The sequence below is a fragment of the Gavialis gangeticus genome, unplaced genomic scaffold (assembly GCF_001723915.1).
Source record: "Gavialis gangeticus isolate Ggan-Ray unplaced genomic scaffold, GavGan_comp1, whole genome shotgun sequence".
In the NCBI taxonomy this organism is placed as follows: Eukaryota; Metazoa; Chordata; order Crocodylia; family Gavialidae; genus Gavialis; species Gavialis gangeticus.
The window spans coordinates 7,139,017-7,155,003 of NW_017729002.1; positions in this window are offsets into that span (position 1 = coordinate 7,139,017).

The following is a 15,987-nucleotide window of genomic DNA, read 5'->3' on the forward strand; positions in this document are numbered from 1 at the left end:
AAAAAGTGCCATGCAGTTCTCTCCCCCTCTCCAACTTGCCCTCCTAATCTACTGCTGGTGCTAGCCACAAAGCAAACTTCTGTCTGCTTCCCCTAAGGCTGCTGGGCTGTGTTCTGAAATCTAGCCTGTCAGGAGAACAATAGACAGAGGACAAGTGACAGAAATGAAAAAAATCTCTTCAAATGCTGGACTGGAAAGGATAAGAAGACTGGGAGGAAAGTGCTGGTATCAGGTGACCCTCTCAGGAGCTCTGTTGCTGGAGTTGGGCATGCATACAGTCTACATCACCCCTATTATATATAATACACATGCATATATACATAAATGTTTTTGAAATCATGAAGACTCCTTTACAAGCCACAGGTGCATGGCAGCAGCTGTGACTGTAAGATTGTGGATTAGATCCCATCACACCTTATTCCTGGTGTGGGAGGCCCCTTGCACTAGCTCTCACAGCTGTGAGCTCCATAGCTGATGTGGGCTGCAGAGCTCACAGTGAGGGCAGTGCTGGGAACACTGCTCCTGCTGACAAGCGTCATCAGCCTGGGGCTCACAGTAGGAGGTTTGCAGTGGCAGCAGCATTCCTCCACTGTGCGTCCCATAATGCACAAGGCTCAGCAGGGGCAACATTCTCCCCGCTGCCCCTTCTGTAAGCCATGCACCTCATGAGGCTCGGGGCAGCATTTTCCCTGCTGTTTCCGCTGAGAATCCCGGAAGACACTCGCAGCTGAAGAGACTTGCAAGGAGGACAGTGTTGTCTCTGTTGCAAGCCCTGCATCTGACAACACTGCCACCACTGCAAGCCCTGTCAGCTGCAAGGCTGGCAGCAGGTGGTTCACCCCTATGGCTGGGAGCCCCTCAGTTGATGAGACTCCCAGCCACAGGGGAGCACCTGGCCACACGTTCAATTAATGGGGTGATAGAACAAGCTACAAAGTTGTTACACATTTCTCATGGCATAACATAGTTTATTAGCTACTAACTGGTTGAACGTGTAGCTGGGTCACAAGTTAAGGCATGATTAATTCGTTAATCATGCCTTAAGTGTAACATGGAGGGGCAGGTGTAGCACTGATCCAGAGGTATATGCACTAAAATGCTTACAATAGAATATTCTAATCTAGTGGACTATTGAACTAGAACCTTTTTACCAGTAACAAACTCACTGAGAATATTTAAATGGAAAGGTAAAAAATGAAAATATAAAAGGTAGAGGAAAAACATGGAAAATAGATCCTTTGTTGTGCATGAGTGTTGACAAGGGAATTATGCTCACGTGATCACTTCTCTGACCGGAGTCCAGTGACAAGGATGCTGGAAAAAATGGGGAGAATGAATTTAAATTGGCAGTTTTCACATTTTGAGACAACCTGCATCTACTTTCAGATGTAGGCCTACTGAGAACTGCTAGTGTCTACACCGGACATACAGCACTAGCAGTAGCAGCACCTGCAGAGGAATATGATCCTTATCTTACACACAAAAATAGTAACCAACTTTGACAAAAAAATCCATGTCAAATGGGGGTGGCTGGTGACAAAGCAGGAGTTTTCTCTCAGTCTCTTACATCTTTGTATTATCACCTTGCCTAGTGGTCATGCAACATAAGAAACCGGGCAGAGAGAAATTCTGCATGTGACTGACAAGAAGAGATGCTAAAACCTTTGATTTATTCCCTGCATGAACATCAAATGCCGTCTAGAAAACAGGAGGAAAAGCTGAAGGAAATTCTATTCTGCTAATGCTGTCACCTTAATCCTTCAAATACAACCTAGAGTAGTCATGTTTTCTATGAAGCATGTCATAGCAGGGCAGATCAGAGATTGCCTTTTTGAACTGATGTGTCAATGCAATTTAAACTTTTTATGGGCAGATTCTCAGCATAGGATTCCATTGGTGGCGGTGTGGCTATGTCGATCGATCTGCATCAGCTGAACATTTGGTCTGCTATGTCTTTGTATAGGTAGGTGAGGTGTTTTTTTCTTCTTAATCGGAAGTACATTTTAAATTAACATCAAGATGCCTATGCCCTAAATAACACTATGGAGAAAAGTAATGAAGTATTTCTGAGACAGCATGTACTAGCCAGAGAGTTAGTGCCCCTCTGCCCATGTAGAATAATTATACTGGGCATTAGCCAGGCTTTCACTGTAACATGCTAATTCACAGTAGAATTAATCTATTGCGCTTCTAGCATCTTGTGTAGATATGCCCACTGATACCAGTATAACTTCTTTGATGTAAATAACGTTTTTCCTAATATATGCTGGTATAGTTAGAAAAAGAATCAAGGTCACTCTCTTCACCTGAAGCATAATGGAACCTAACAAGTGTGTCCTGAAATACAATTGACCATATACATTTTGGAATTAAGCATATGTAAAGCAGGTAAAGATCTGGCTCAATTTAGTTTGGTAAAGTTGCAGCATAAACTTGTATTTAGGTATTCATCTGAACAGAGATTGAGGATCTCAAAATAGCCAGCATATGAAAGACTTGTATTTAAATGAATAATCCCTGCTTCTTCCAAGACCAAGCCAGTGCTGGGAAGAGGCTGGCTTCTCCTTGTAACTTTATTTTCCAAGCACTCACACAAAATAATATTGTCCACTACCAAAGTGCCCATCAAGAATGATGGGCGGGCAGTGGGGACAGAGTACTACCACCCACTGCCCCGCACTGCTGCCACTCCACATCTGGCTGCATGCAACACCGGCCCCCACTCTGCGTCCGGCCCTGTGTTTGCCCCCCACACACACCTCAGACACATACACACCTGCATACACCCAACCACATGCCACACCCACCCAGCCACACCCACCCACCCAGCAACAGACCACACACAGCCACACACCACTCCAACCCAGCCAGCTGCAGGCCAACCATCCACCCAGCCGCATGTCACACACACACACATACACACACACACACACACACGCCCGCCATGGTCGCAAACCATGCTCCCACACAGCCAGTCCCCACAGTGGGGAGCACTGGCCCCGCCCACCTCAGCCTCCACATCCACCTCTGCCTGTCTGTCTGTCCTCAGGCTCCAGGCCATGCATGCACTGTTGGCCTAGAGTGTTACAGACAGACAGATGTAAGTGGTAAGGCTTTTATCATATTAGAATTCCTTCTTATTCAGATGTGAGTATGTGAAGCTGCTACACAACAGCATTTATGCTAGTGAGTGAATATCATAAGTCAAGTCAAGTCTTTCCCAAGGCAGCTACGACCATTAGGGCACCTTAGATGCTGTAACAACCCTTCTAGTTCAGTTACTTTACATCATTAGTGATTCTTCGGGCAGAGTGACATGGTGGCATCCATTTTCTCTCCATTGCCATTGGCTCTCAAGGAGCTCATCCACCCGTTGACAGGTCTTGATTTTAGTCCTGCTGGGTATCCACACACCCTCCTCACCCAGGCAAGCCCAGATGGGGGCACCAGTTCAGTCGCCAAGAACCCAACCATGGAGCAGGCTTTACATTGTGCCAGTTAGCAGACCAAGAGAGGCCAGGCCTGGCCTGACATGGGAATATCACAGGAGAGCTTGGAATTAAATTGCTAGTCTTATCTGATATTAGTTTAACTACATTAGAAAGCAGCAACAGTTCAGTATCATGCTTGTAGAGTAACTCTTGCAATCAACATCATCTTGTACTTGTCTGCAATCAGAGACACATTCTGTACTGGGATCTGGCTCCATAATTGTCTTAGTCTACTAGATACTCAGAATTAGCACTGTGAAAGCAACACTTTGCAGTCTCACAGTCTGAACCATACAGATACTATTGCAAGACAAAGGCCTAATAAAAAAGTTTATAAATTTCAAGTAATATAAACAGACCTTGACCCTGATACAGCAATATCCTTAACAATGTGACTAATTTTAATCACAGAAGTGGTCCAACTAAAGTCACTGGAGCTACAGGCCATCTGAAACGTAGGCCCACACTTGAGTGGCTTGAAGAATCAGGGCTAAGGTGAGACCTCCAAAATACCCAATTTTTCATGATGTATGCCTGCCATTTGCTTTTGACAGGTTTCTTCACAGGCCAGTTACTTGTTTGAACAGAATTTTGACATTTTATCTCATGGAAGAACATAGTATAAACACAAATAAATTGCAAGTACTTCTGGGTCTGCCGGGAAGCGCGCTGCTCCCCCGCACCCCCCGTGCCTCCCCAGCTCGGTGATCAGCTGTGGAGGGTGCCCCACCCAGACCCAGGAGGCACCAGTCACCAAGCCGGGGATGTGTGGGGGAGGCCCCTGGCACGCTTCCTGGAAGACCCAGAAGTAAACTGGAAGTGCTTCTGGTCCACTTCCAAGTCTGCTGCTGAGCACACTGGGGAGCCCCTCACACTTCTGTGCAACACTTCATGCACCCCAGCACTGCAGCACTCACAAGCCCCTGCTACATAGTGGTATGTAGAAAAAACATTTAAAGCTGTCTTTACGTCTGAATCGCTGAATCTTTCCAAATCTCTCCGAATCGATTTGGAGGGTTTTGATTCAATTTGGATAGATTAAAGGGTCCTCTGATTCAATTTGAATTTGGAGATTCAGACCAATTCAGTGAATTGAATCAAATCAGGCACCAAAGCTTCACACAGCCCTACTAATTAGCATGTGTTAGAGCAGACTTGATTAATCAAGTCTCCTTCAAGTCTGCTCAAGCATGCTAATTAGCACATTCCACCAGCCCCTGCATCATGTGTATTCAGCAGTCTCATGTTTGGGTGGTGGGGGTGCTTTAACTAAAGCTCATCGAATAAGTTTTAGTTAAAGTGCCCCTGCTGCCATTTTGAAGCGCGCTCAGAGCAGCTCTAATTAAAGCACCTCCCCTCCACTCTGGAGCACCTCTATACAGATGCCCAATGAGATAAACACAGCAGAGGCTAGAACCCAGGACTCCTACCTCACAGGTGATTATCCAACCAGCAGGCTACAAGGTCACATCTCATTTTTGCTCTTGGTCTCAATGACTATAAACATACTGTAAAAAGCAAAACTATGAATAGTTGTTAGAATAAGAAAATACTGGTTAATTCACCAGTCTAAAAAGGAATGGAGAAAATGGCTAATCATCCCATTATTAATTACCAGGATCGGTGGGGAGGGGGCGGGTGGAGAGAGACGGGGATTAGAACACTGGCAAATTAAACCACGGGGTAAATAATGCCATAGGTGAATTAACCAACATTCTGTACTTGCAGAATTTCTCTAAATCCCTCCTGATGGCATTGCTCCATGTCTTATAAATTAGAGAGAGAATGACAGAAAGACTTTCTAGAGCCTGATGGCTGAGACAGTAATTTAGGAGATGGAGATTCAAAGCCCTTCAAACAGAGGTGGGTTACATTAGGAAAGTGGTGTAACACCCAACCTAGGGGAGAAAGAGAATTAGATTGCTGCCACCGCTTGCAGTGTTATGGTTCTACCCATGATGATTATTTTCCAAATGAAGTCACCTAAAAAACTAGTATCAAATTCATAAATATTTTCTGAATGGTCAGAACCTGATTTTTCTTCAGTTTGCTATTCATCAAAGATCTTTCATCCAGCTCTATTCTTAGCAGCCCATTAGATCAAACTACATAGAGAAAATTAGTAGGTTGAAATGTTATGCTTTGCAGCAAACACTAGCACTTTTGTTCAATTGGATAAATAGCACTCTATAAATGCACAAAATAAATGCAATTACATTGACAGACACAGACACTAATTCATATCATTTCCTCTGTTGGCATCATGCATTAAACATTCCAATTCTAAACATGAGGGGCCATATGCTCAGCTGGTGTAAATCAGTGTTGCCCCCTCTGACAATCTGCCCCACAAAAACTGGTCACCTCCCACAGATCTTGTCACAGAACAGAACTTAAGCATATGAAAAAGCATTATTCAGTAACCCACTTGCTCTTTTTTATTATGGGCTAGAATTTGGGGAAGGTTTACATGGAGGGTCAAACAGAACACTAAGGGAAAAAGTGATTTTCATCACAATCCTTCCCCATTGAGAAAACTGTCACAAAGGAAGCTCACTCCATTTCTGAAGTAATACATTTTCAGGTCAGATTATAAGATGTAGCCTTTTTTGGTTTGCTATCCATGAATGCATACTTCCAGGATGATGTGCAATTGGGTAATTCAGTAGATTGTTGTTTTAATGTACTGAATTACCAAGTGAAGCACACAATATGGTTGTCTATTTATTCCTGTCATTGATGTAATTGTTTGCACAATTTTTTTGACTGCTGTGAAATAATTATAATGACATCAATTAACATAAATGTTATATTCTATAGCAATTTACCATGCTGAATACCCTTTTTAATTTTAAGGGGGAAAGAAAATATATCAATGTTTAAATGTATAAGAATTAAACACATACTTTAATTGTAACTTGGTTTATAAAGTTAAACACCAGCCATAAAAATATCTTTTAATCAAGAATGGATCAAGCCTTTTTGATTAAGGGACCTCTCCAAAGTTGCACTTATCTCTAGTTAATGAGTCAGTCTGAATTAGCCCTTCAGTAGAATTAAGGGGAAAACAATCAATGTTTTGATGGTGTTTGTAGCCCAGCTCAAAGTAACTGAATCACTGCATTCAATCCTAAATGGTGTGACTTAATTAGTAAACCAGAGTTTGGAAACACTGCACCATATTCTAAAAACGAGATTCACTAGTTAATTGGGATAAATTATTATTCATGGAAGGGTCAATCACAGTCACAACTGTCTAAATGAAAAATATTTTCCTGTTTCCATCTTGTATCTGAAAATCTACAGTCAGGGTCCATCACAAAGTGTAGACAGTATTTAAGATGAACTAAACTTAATCTCTGATGATTTAAGGGCTAGAGCCAATAAGCAACATAAGCACCTAAGAGTTCAGTGCTGTTGTGGCATATTTTTAGGCATCTGGCTTTCTAGACTTGTATCTAGAGGCACCTGTACACATGTATTCTGATTAGGATACATTGGATCAAGCCTGCTGGAGTATTTCAATCAGCATGCTCTGACATGCTGTGGTGTCTTCTGTGTTCAGCATTCCTGCATTTCAAAATGGCAGCGGGAGCACTTTAACTAAAGCTCATCGAACAAACTTTAGTTAAGGCACCCCCACCACCATTTTGAAATGTGGGACGCTGAATACATGAGATGTTGGGAATCCTTTAATTAGAGCGGCTCCCAAGAGTCCGTCTAATTAAAACACCCTCCCCCACACCACAAAGCCTGTGTAAAAACTCCCTTGGTGCTTGTGTTACCTTTTTTCCTTGGGTCACTTAGGCAACTCATACTGGAAACCAAAACAACATCTTACCTAGCACAGAGCCACATTGAATTAAGCAATGGGAGACTGACACTCCCATTGGTAGGAATGCCTGACACTTATCCCTCCCTGAGTCTTAGTCACTTGATCTCAGGTCTGTGAGGCCCCTCATTCAGCATTTCTGAATTTAGAGAACTCCTGACCCACCAGACAGGTTCTTTCCCACTCAGAATCACTTCTCTATAAACATTAGTCCAGTGGTTTTCAACCTTTTTTAGACTTTAGGTGTCCTTGGATAGACTTAAGACACACCTGGATTGACTTGAGGCACCCCTTGGAAAGTGACAGCTTAGGTTTCACTTGCTTTTTGACTACAGAAAAAAATAGAACCTATCCTGTTGTAGAGAACTCAGAAAGCCCACAACAGGGCAGAATGTTTTTACCATGACAGATTCCTATTTGAAATCTCTGGGTTTATTGTGTGAATCATGTCATATACCTAACAGTACTAACATTGCATGGCACCCTGTGGCAGTCTTGACAGGATATCAAGGCACCACAGGGTGCCGTGGCACCCTGGTTGAGAATCACTGCACTAGTCACATCACACAGGGCTCTGGTTTCCCCCACTGGGGCCAGGCATCTAAATGTTCAGGGCTGCAATGCTCAACACTGCATTGGCATGACTGTGGGATAATGTAGAAAGAGCCAAGATAGTTTAAAAGAAAGTAAATCAGGCAGTGGTAGCAATCTGGCCACCATTGTATGGAGTTAAGTACAAGCTAACAGCAAATATTTGCCCTAAAGGGCAAGTTTCACAACCCATACGAAATTATATTGTCATAGGTAGACTGCTACCAATACCCAACCTAAAAGCTGACTCAAGTATGTTAACTTATAAATATGTATACCTTACATTCATATCCAGCCCTGGGTCCCTAATGTGATGGGTGCCATGTAAACACACAGAGACAATCCTTGCCCCCAGTAGAAGAGATAAAAATCTGAGTTCAGGGGCTACATCTTTACATAGCATTTCCTTCATGTAAAGAAGAATGACAAGATCATCATGAAAAAAAAATAAAACAAATATTGATGGGGGAAAAAAACACAATTCAAACTGTTTTTTTAGTGGGAGAAATAAGAACAGTTGAGAAATGCGGCATTAACAAAACTCACATGTCTGAAGAAAATCTAATTTGAAAGATTAAACACAGGTCAAGGCCAGAAGACTTAACAGTAAAAGATACCATGCAAAAATATGACAAACCATGCCCTTGCTGAATAAAATGCTTTTGAACATATGCTTTATATTGATGTAGCCTGATTACCTTGTTCACACATTATATTTCATGTTACCTTGAGATCTACAAGATTTTTTTCAAGAAAAAATGTTAGAGGCATTCAAGGAGCCCAAAGCAAAAGTGCTCTAACTTTCACGCTTTACTCTAAGTGCCCAAGGTTGAGTTGGGAGCAAGGGGAACATACATTAGCCCTTGGGGGAGAAAGGGCCTCAGAGCTTGCCTGCAGGGCCTGTGACCAGCAAGTAGGGGGAGCTCTGACACCTCCCAGCATGCTGAAGACTTCTGAGCAGAGCCAAACGGCCAGGCTACCCCTGATTAGTTGGGGGGGGACAGTGCGTGTACTGTGTTCTAGATGTTCTATGCGTGTGTATGCGCACATGCATGTTTATGCATGCGTGTCCCAGATGACCAGATTGTGTTTGTGTGTGTGTGTGATGTGCATGTGCATGTGTGTCTCAGATACCTGTATTCTGCCCCTGCCAGTGGTGGTGGCCCCAGCCTTGCATAGCAACAGGCTGTCCAGATCCACAAAGTCCTGGCTGAGCAGCTCCTCACCTGCATGGACCAGGAGCCCTCCCCAGATGGGTAGGAGCAGAGGGCTTTGAGTGCTCCTGCACTTACACTAGGCCATAGGTCTTCTGCCCCAGGTTCCTCTGGCCTTACGTCACAGACATCAATACCTACAGTACAGGCTAACCAGGCACCAGCCCCCTTCCCCTCTCCCTGCCGCCCCCCCCAGGGGTATACATTAGGGATACAGGGGAATGCAGCATGAGGAAGAGATGTGCCTTGTTTTAATCAAATGTTGAAGCTGCCAAACTTTTAGTGTTTGTTAACAAAAATTGTGGAACTTTGCCCACTCTGGGACTTTGACCTTCTTCTCAGTTAACATTGAGATAGTAGGGAGAGACCCAGGCAACACCAGGCAGTTATGAAGATCAGTGGGGGAAGTGGGTTGGTCAGTAATGGGGGCTCAATTTAACAGACATGAAACCTTGGAGTGGCAGAAGGAATGCTGCATACTAAATTGCTGCCCCTTGGTTTAATTAAATGTTGCAGCTGCCAAACTTTTCATGTGCATAATAAAGAAAACCTACAGAACATTTCTCAGTCTGGAACTTGGACCAGAGCCCAGGGAGCTGCTTATATTTGCAGAGGCTGTGCCACTCCCCTTCAGCAGAACTTGGGGCCAGACTAGCCTGGCCCAGCGGAGTGGTGGGCCTCTCCCCATCCCCATTCTGAGCAGTCTTGTGACCTCCCAGGACTACCTTGGAACCTCTTTGGGGTCCTGTGTCTACACCGGTGACTGTCAGCAGCCAGTCTACAGCTAGAGAATTGGCTGTAGAAGGTAGGCCGAGTCATCCATATACATGTCTCTGGCTGACTACCCTGGATCAAACAACTCTAGCTTAACTGGGCCTCCAGAGTTTGCAGACAAGGGAAATACTGAGAGATCTGTGGTGAGTCCCCTGTCCAGACCCTTTCTACCACCCAGGGCCAGAAGCCATAACTTGGCACTGACCATGCCAACAAACAGCTGTGTTCTGCATCCCAGCTGGGAAAACCCAAATACCTGACTTCCATCTCCCTTCTGTGGAAACTGGGAGTGCTGAGAACCAAAGTATCTGAGCCAGGAGTGATGAGTCTTCACCAATTTTCCAGGAGGAGAGGGAGGAAGGGAGTGGTGGTGGGCGGGGGGGCAGGGTCTGCTCAGGAGAATTCCCATTTTACACTGCACCTTACCTGCAGCAGTTCTTATAAGTAGGTGCTCTACCAAACAGCACCCAGACATTCACTAGCAAAAACCCACAGTTGCAGCTGTAGGTTACACAGTCCCCAAAGTGTGGGACTAAAAATAAGATTTCCAGTGTCTTTCAGGGTCAGTTTTGGTAAAGTTTTGCATAAAGTGATTCCATCAACACGCTGGCCTTTCTCAGGAAATCAATGTGACCTTTAGGGATGAGGCAGCCACTTGTAATTTAACCAGATTTATGGTCCCACACAATGTAACACAAACTGATAAGCCCCCACCAACACTAAGGGGTACTAGACCTGGCACTTCTTTCTCTTTCCAGGCCAGTGGTACAAGGGTTAGGGGGCAAGGATGCTTGAGAGGCATGAGGTCAGTGGGGAAGCATCCATAAATCAGTATCATCACTCTTCCACCTGGACAATCGTTGAGTCAAGAGCACACTGAATATCAGAGTACACAACTACATCCTTCCCAATGAGCATACTCCAACCTACGTAGGAGTCACATTAGATGGTTCCCTCAACTATAAACAACACAATCAGAATGTCAGAAGTAAAGTTTCTGCATGGATAGCCTGAAGATGTTTAGCCAGCACAACATGGTGTGCTAACTTCAAAATGCTCAGACCCACCACACTTGAAATGGTACACAACCCAGCAAATTACTGTGCTCTTGTATGGACTATAAGTTATCACACTAAAAAGCTTGACATTGCACTTAACGGTGTTCAGAGACTGATAACAGGCTGCAAAACCTACAAACACACAGATGCATTCCATCCACTCTAGGGCATTAGACCAAGGGTGCATCTACACATGCATTTAAGCACAACTAAATTGAATGCACATTAAGCCAATGCGCATTTAGTGATTTTTGGCAGGTGTCTACACATGCAGAGACTTTGCACTAAAGTTAATGCCAAGTCCCTGCAGCTCTGCTATATTCCCCTAGTGGCTGGGCAGACCCACCACTAAAGTTAGTGCTGGGCCATGTCTACACATGTGTTAATGTGCTTTAACTAATCACATTAGCCTAATTTTGCCATTTTTAATGTGCATTAAGGGTACACACATGTAAATGTGTACCCATTATTAACATTAAATTAAGCTTATGTGCATTAACATGTATCATGTAGATGCACCCCAAGTGACATAAGAAGACAGACCCTAACCACTCCCCTGCTGACAAACTTCTGGGCCCATGGAAAGTCTGGCAGGCTGGGTACTGTGGCCTTGAGTGTTGTACTAAATTTAGGTTAGGAGTGGATGAATAGAAGTGAAATGATCGTATAGAGTAATTTGGTTTGAAATCTATTCCTACAGTGTTTCATATCAATACCAAATGAGTCTGCCATCAGGCATGACCTTGCAAACAAGCATAGGTCAAGCTAACATGGACACTTCAACACAACACTGTATAAGATTAACATCTAGGACGGCCCCCTATGTAAATGCAGTGTTCAGCAAACAGCTGCATTTAATCAGAAACTGCAATCTTTACAAATGCCCAGAAAGGATAGATGGAATCCACCCACTGAGTGAAAATACCAGACAGTGGCTCATATCAGGCTAGAGAGAACAAGGGGGCAGGGGGGTAGAATGGTTGGAAATCGGGGCTTTGCCACCTTGTGTCACTAAGAGCCTGGGGGCAGGGCTGGCTTGCACAAGCTTTGGCTGAGGCTAGAGAGCCACCCTGGGAAGCAGGGGTAAGCAGGTGTCATAATGTTCCATGGGCTGTCAGACAGCACTGTGAGTTGTGATGGGATATGGTACAGATGTTTACTATGGGGCTCTAACCTACAGTGTTGAAGTCTGATACTATATCCATTGTGGGTTATCTTAGAGCAGGAAATGCCATTTTTATAGTGCTCTGTGTGCTCTGACTGATTGTTCCATTATGTCTGTAAAATACTTTCTGCATGCTTGTTGCAAATAAATGTAACTTCTGTACCTGGCCAGAACTAATTTCTCTTCAAACACACTTACATAAACCCCACCGAGCATTGTCATTAAGGCTAAGTACAGACACTCAAAAAGCCCTAAGCTAAAATGATTCAGTCTGCAGGTTAGTTTAAGCTGCAAAGATTGAACCAAAAAGCAAATGAATAGACATTCACTTTTAAATCAGGAAATGCAGCCACATGCCTGCAGTGACTCGAGCCAGAAGCTGGGCGGGGGGTGGGGTGCTACAGCACAGCTCTCTGGCATGTAGCCAACATGGGTTGTACGTTCTCTTCCTCTTCCTGCTACTCCCAAAATCTCTGGAGTTTGCAGTCCACAATCACAACAGCCAGACTCTGCAGGGTTGCTCATCACTTCCTCTTCCTGCTTCCAGGTGCCTCTGGGATTTGTAGTCCATGTCACAGCCAGAAGTAAGTTTAGCAGGGCAGGGAAGCTCTGTACACGGGGGGAGGTTAATTTAACCCCCCTCCCTAGTCCCAGATCCCTTGCGCGGAGGGCGGGGGGGGGCAGTGAGCCAGCCCTCACTGCTCTAGCTAGGGAGCAGAGGGGTGGAGCTGGCCCTGCTCTTGAGCAGACAGTATAGCCCAGCCCAGGGCTGCAAAGCATGCTGAGATGCTGGGGGACTGACTTAACTTGAATCAGAAAGAGGTCAGAAGTTCCATAAATCGTTTTGACCTAAATCACTTACATCTGATACTACATTCAAACAGATTTATCTTAAACCAGTTGCAGCTATTTTGAAACTGTTTTATGTGCACTGAACGTCTGTTCCGTTACAGGTTTAAACCAGCTTCTGATCACTTAAACCAGTTTATGTGTAATTTCTGTCCCTAGCCTAAAAGAATAGCTTTCATAGGGTTACACAAGTAGTATGCAAAAAGACATCAAATTACCTTTGATTTCACCCTGATTTTGCAAAAACTCAGGATGTGGAATTCCTGTTAACTACAAGTCAGGAAAGAGCCCAGAAGAATTTATGATTATACTGGTCTAATTAGCACAACTCTTCCTACAACAAAAGTTAAGACAGTGATTTAAAAGGAATGACTGAATGTCCTATTTTACTGCAACAGGATTGGGAGGACAGCTGCCCCAGACTGCACACAAGGGGTCTTATTGGATTTCCAATGCAACATAAAGAAACCTGTGGCTAACAATAAATACATCTCCTTACAATTTGTTTTGCTAACTAGATTTATTTCTCTAGTAGATACAGTGGAGGAGACAGAAATCAGGAAGGCGAGGAAGGAATTATCATCCTAACATCTGCAATTAAGTAATAAATGAAGAAGGTACCAAAATCTAGGTATAATCAGATCTTAGAGCACACAGAAAAGTGTCATTGAACTTTCTACAGCTTGAGAAGCCAGAAGAACAAGGATTTTATCAATTATTATGATTCATTTCTGGAGAAAAGGCAGAAGCAAGACACTGTAATTCAGCACAATCTATTTTTTTTTTTACTTTTTTCTTTAAACTTGCTTAAAATGTACTAAATTGGAATCTCAATTCATGCTTTGCATAGACTCAGTTTTGATAAGGGAAAATTAATGGTATAATTACAGTTTAGTGGCCACATCTACACGAGATGCTACTGTGCAGTGGTTACTGTGCATTTATTTAGTACTTGTTTATACAAGTACTAAATAAATGTGCAGTAACCCAAGTTACTGTGCAGTAGCACCAGCAAACACCCTTTTTGTGATGCAACTGTGCAGTAGCCTCATACGACGTGTCTTAGCTGTTACTTAATTCAGTACGACTGTCTTCTGTTTTTGCCATTTTACCTGCCCTACATAATGTATTTAAATAGCCCAAACTTCAGTGCGTTTCAAAGGGTACGCTAAAAACTGAAGATGTATACTGTATAAGTAAGAACTTACACATGGGCAGGGTATGTATGTTGAAGTCAATGGAGCTACACAAATACTGAAATGTATCCAAATAACTCTTAAAAAAAGCAAATATATGCATTGAAACAACTAAGGAATAGCTTTCTTGTCATCAGTGAAGCACTGTACATGTAAATATATCAACATTCACTATTTAGCCAGCATAATAATGTCTCAACTCCTAGGGGTCTCTTTAATAAAACATTGCATCTAAGATTGAACAGCATAAATTACACAAACATATTATAAATGAGATTCCTTGAATCGTATTAACATAATAACGTATAGATCTTCTTACCATAATGAGGAAAAATGAAAACAAAGAAAAATAAGAATCTGAATTTCCCTGTTACTATTCAAAAGACAGATGCAGAATTTTCTCACTGTGAAATAAGCAAATACCTATTTCAGAAAGGGGAAAGAGTTATCACAGCAATAAATATGTGCACGACTAATATTGAGATGACAAAACTAAAGGCAACAAAAGAATTCTTGTTTAGCATCATGGTGGAAGAATTGTTTACAGTAAGTGAAACCTAGTAGGTTAGAAAAAACGTTCTCAGAAGCCATTAGCAAGGCTACTTAAAATATACCTGTATCTTTAATTATGTTAATAGTCTTCTTTATATTAAAACATGGGGGACTCATAGCTTTCCAGGTCATTAGGGAGTCACGTTCATCTCAACAACCTCCCCCCCACCACCCCGCTCTTGCTGTTTGTTTTTGGAGCAGGGATTCCATTCTTTGGTCACTCTCATAAAAGGTCTGCATATCTAGGGCTTTGTGGGTATTAAATGAATAAGAGCTCTGATTTTAAATCTAGTATCTACACTGCAGAATTAAATGATGCATTTATTAAATATTTATGCATCGCAGATATTAATAAGAAAGTTTGTTCATATTAGCCAAATTCCAATTTGGTAAGTACAGCGTTAGCTTGAATTCCCCATCCTCACTGCTCACAGCAGCTTGATTTGTATCTGGTGTCTTTCTTACTTCCTGCCCCGACTGTAAACCATGAGGGTTCTGCAGACAGTTAAAGATCTGTTGTATCCTCACCTCAGAACAATTTTGTTATTGTAAGATAAAAAGTGATTCCTGTGTAGATAAAAAACACTGGGAGCAGGAAGTGGGGGGTGCAGGTGGTGTGGGGAGATCAAGCAGCTTACCCACTACTTTGTACCATGTACACTGCATTGTATCTTGTACCATGACCTAATATCAAAAGTATATGCTATCTCCTTTGTATTACTAGGCTGTAATGGGATATTGCTTACAGATATGGGACTGTCTAGCCTGTAAAAGAGAACTCTTCAGGAGGCTTTGGTGGCAGCTTACAAATATATCAGAGGTGAGCATCAGGGACTTGATGACCAACTATTCATCAAAGCGCCCCGGGGGAAAACCAGGAGCAATGGTCATCAACTCCTAGAATAAGGTCTCAGACTGGATACAAGGAAAAACTTCTTTATGGTTTGTGTGACCAGACCCTGGAATAGACTCCCAGCGGGTGTGGGGGGCTGGGGGGTGCAGGCACCTACCCTGGAGATCTTCAAAAGGAGACTGGATGCACATCTTGAAGGGGTTATTTGATCCCAGCAGTCTTTCCTGCCCAGAGCAGGGGGCTGGACCCAATGATCTCACAAGGTCCCTTCCAGCCCTAAACATCTGTGAAACTCTGAATCTGTAATGTTCTCATGTTCTTTTCTTTCATCTTTCAAAACTCCTATGCCTTCTGTCTTTTTCTTAATTTCAGTACTTCCATCTTGTGTTTTTCATTTAGCTCCTTCCTACAA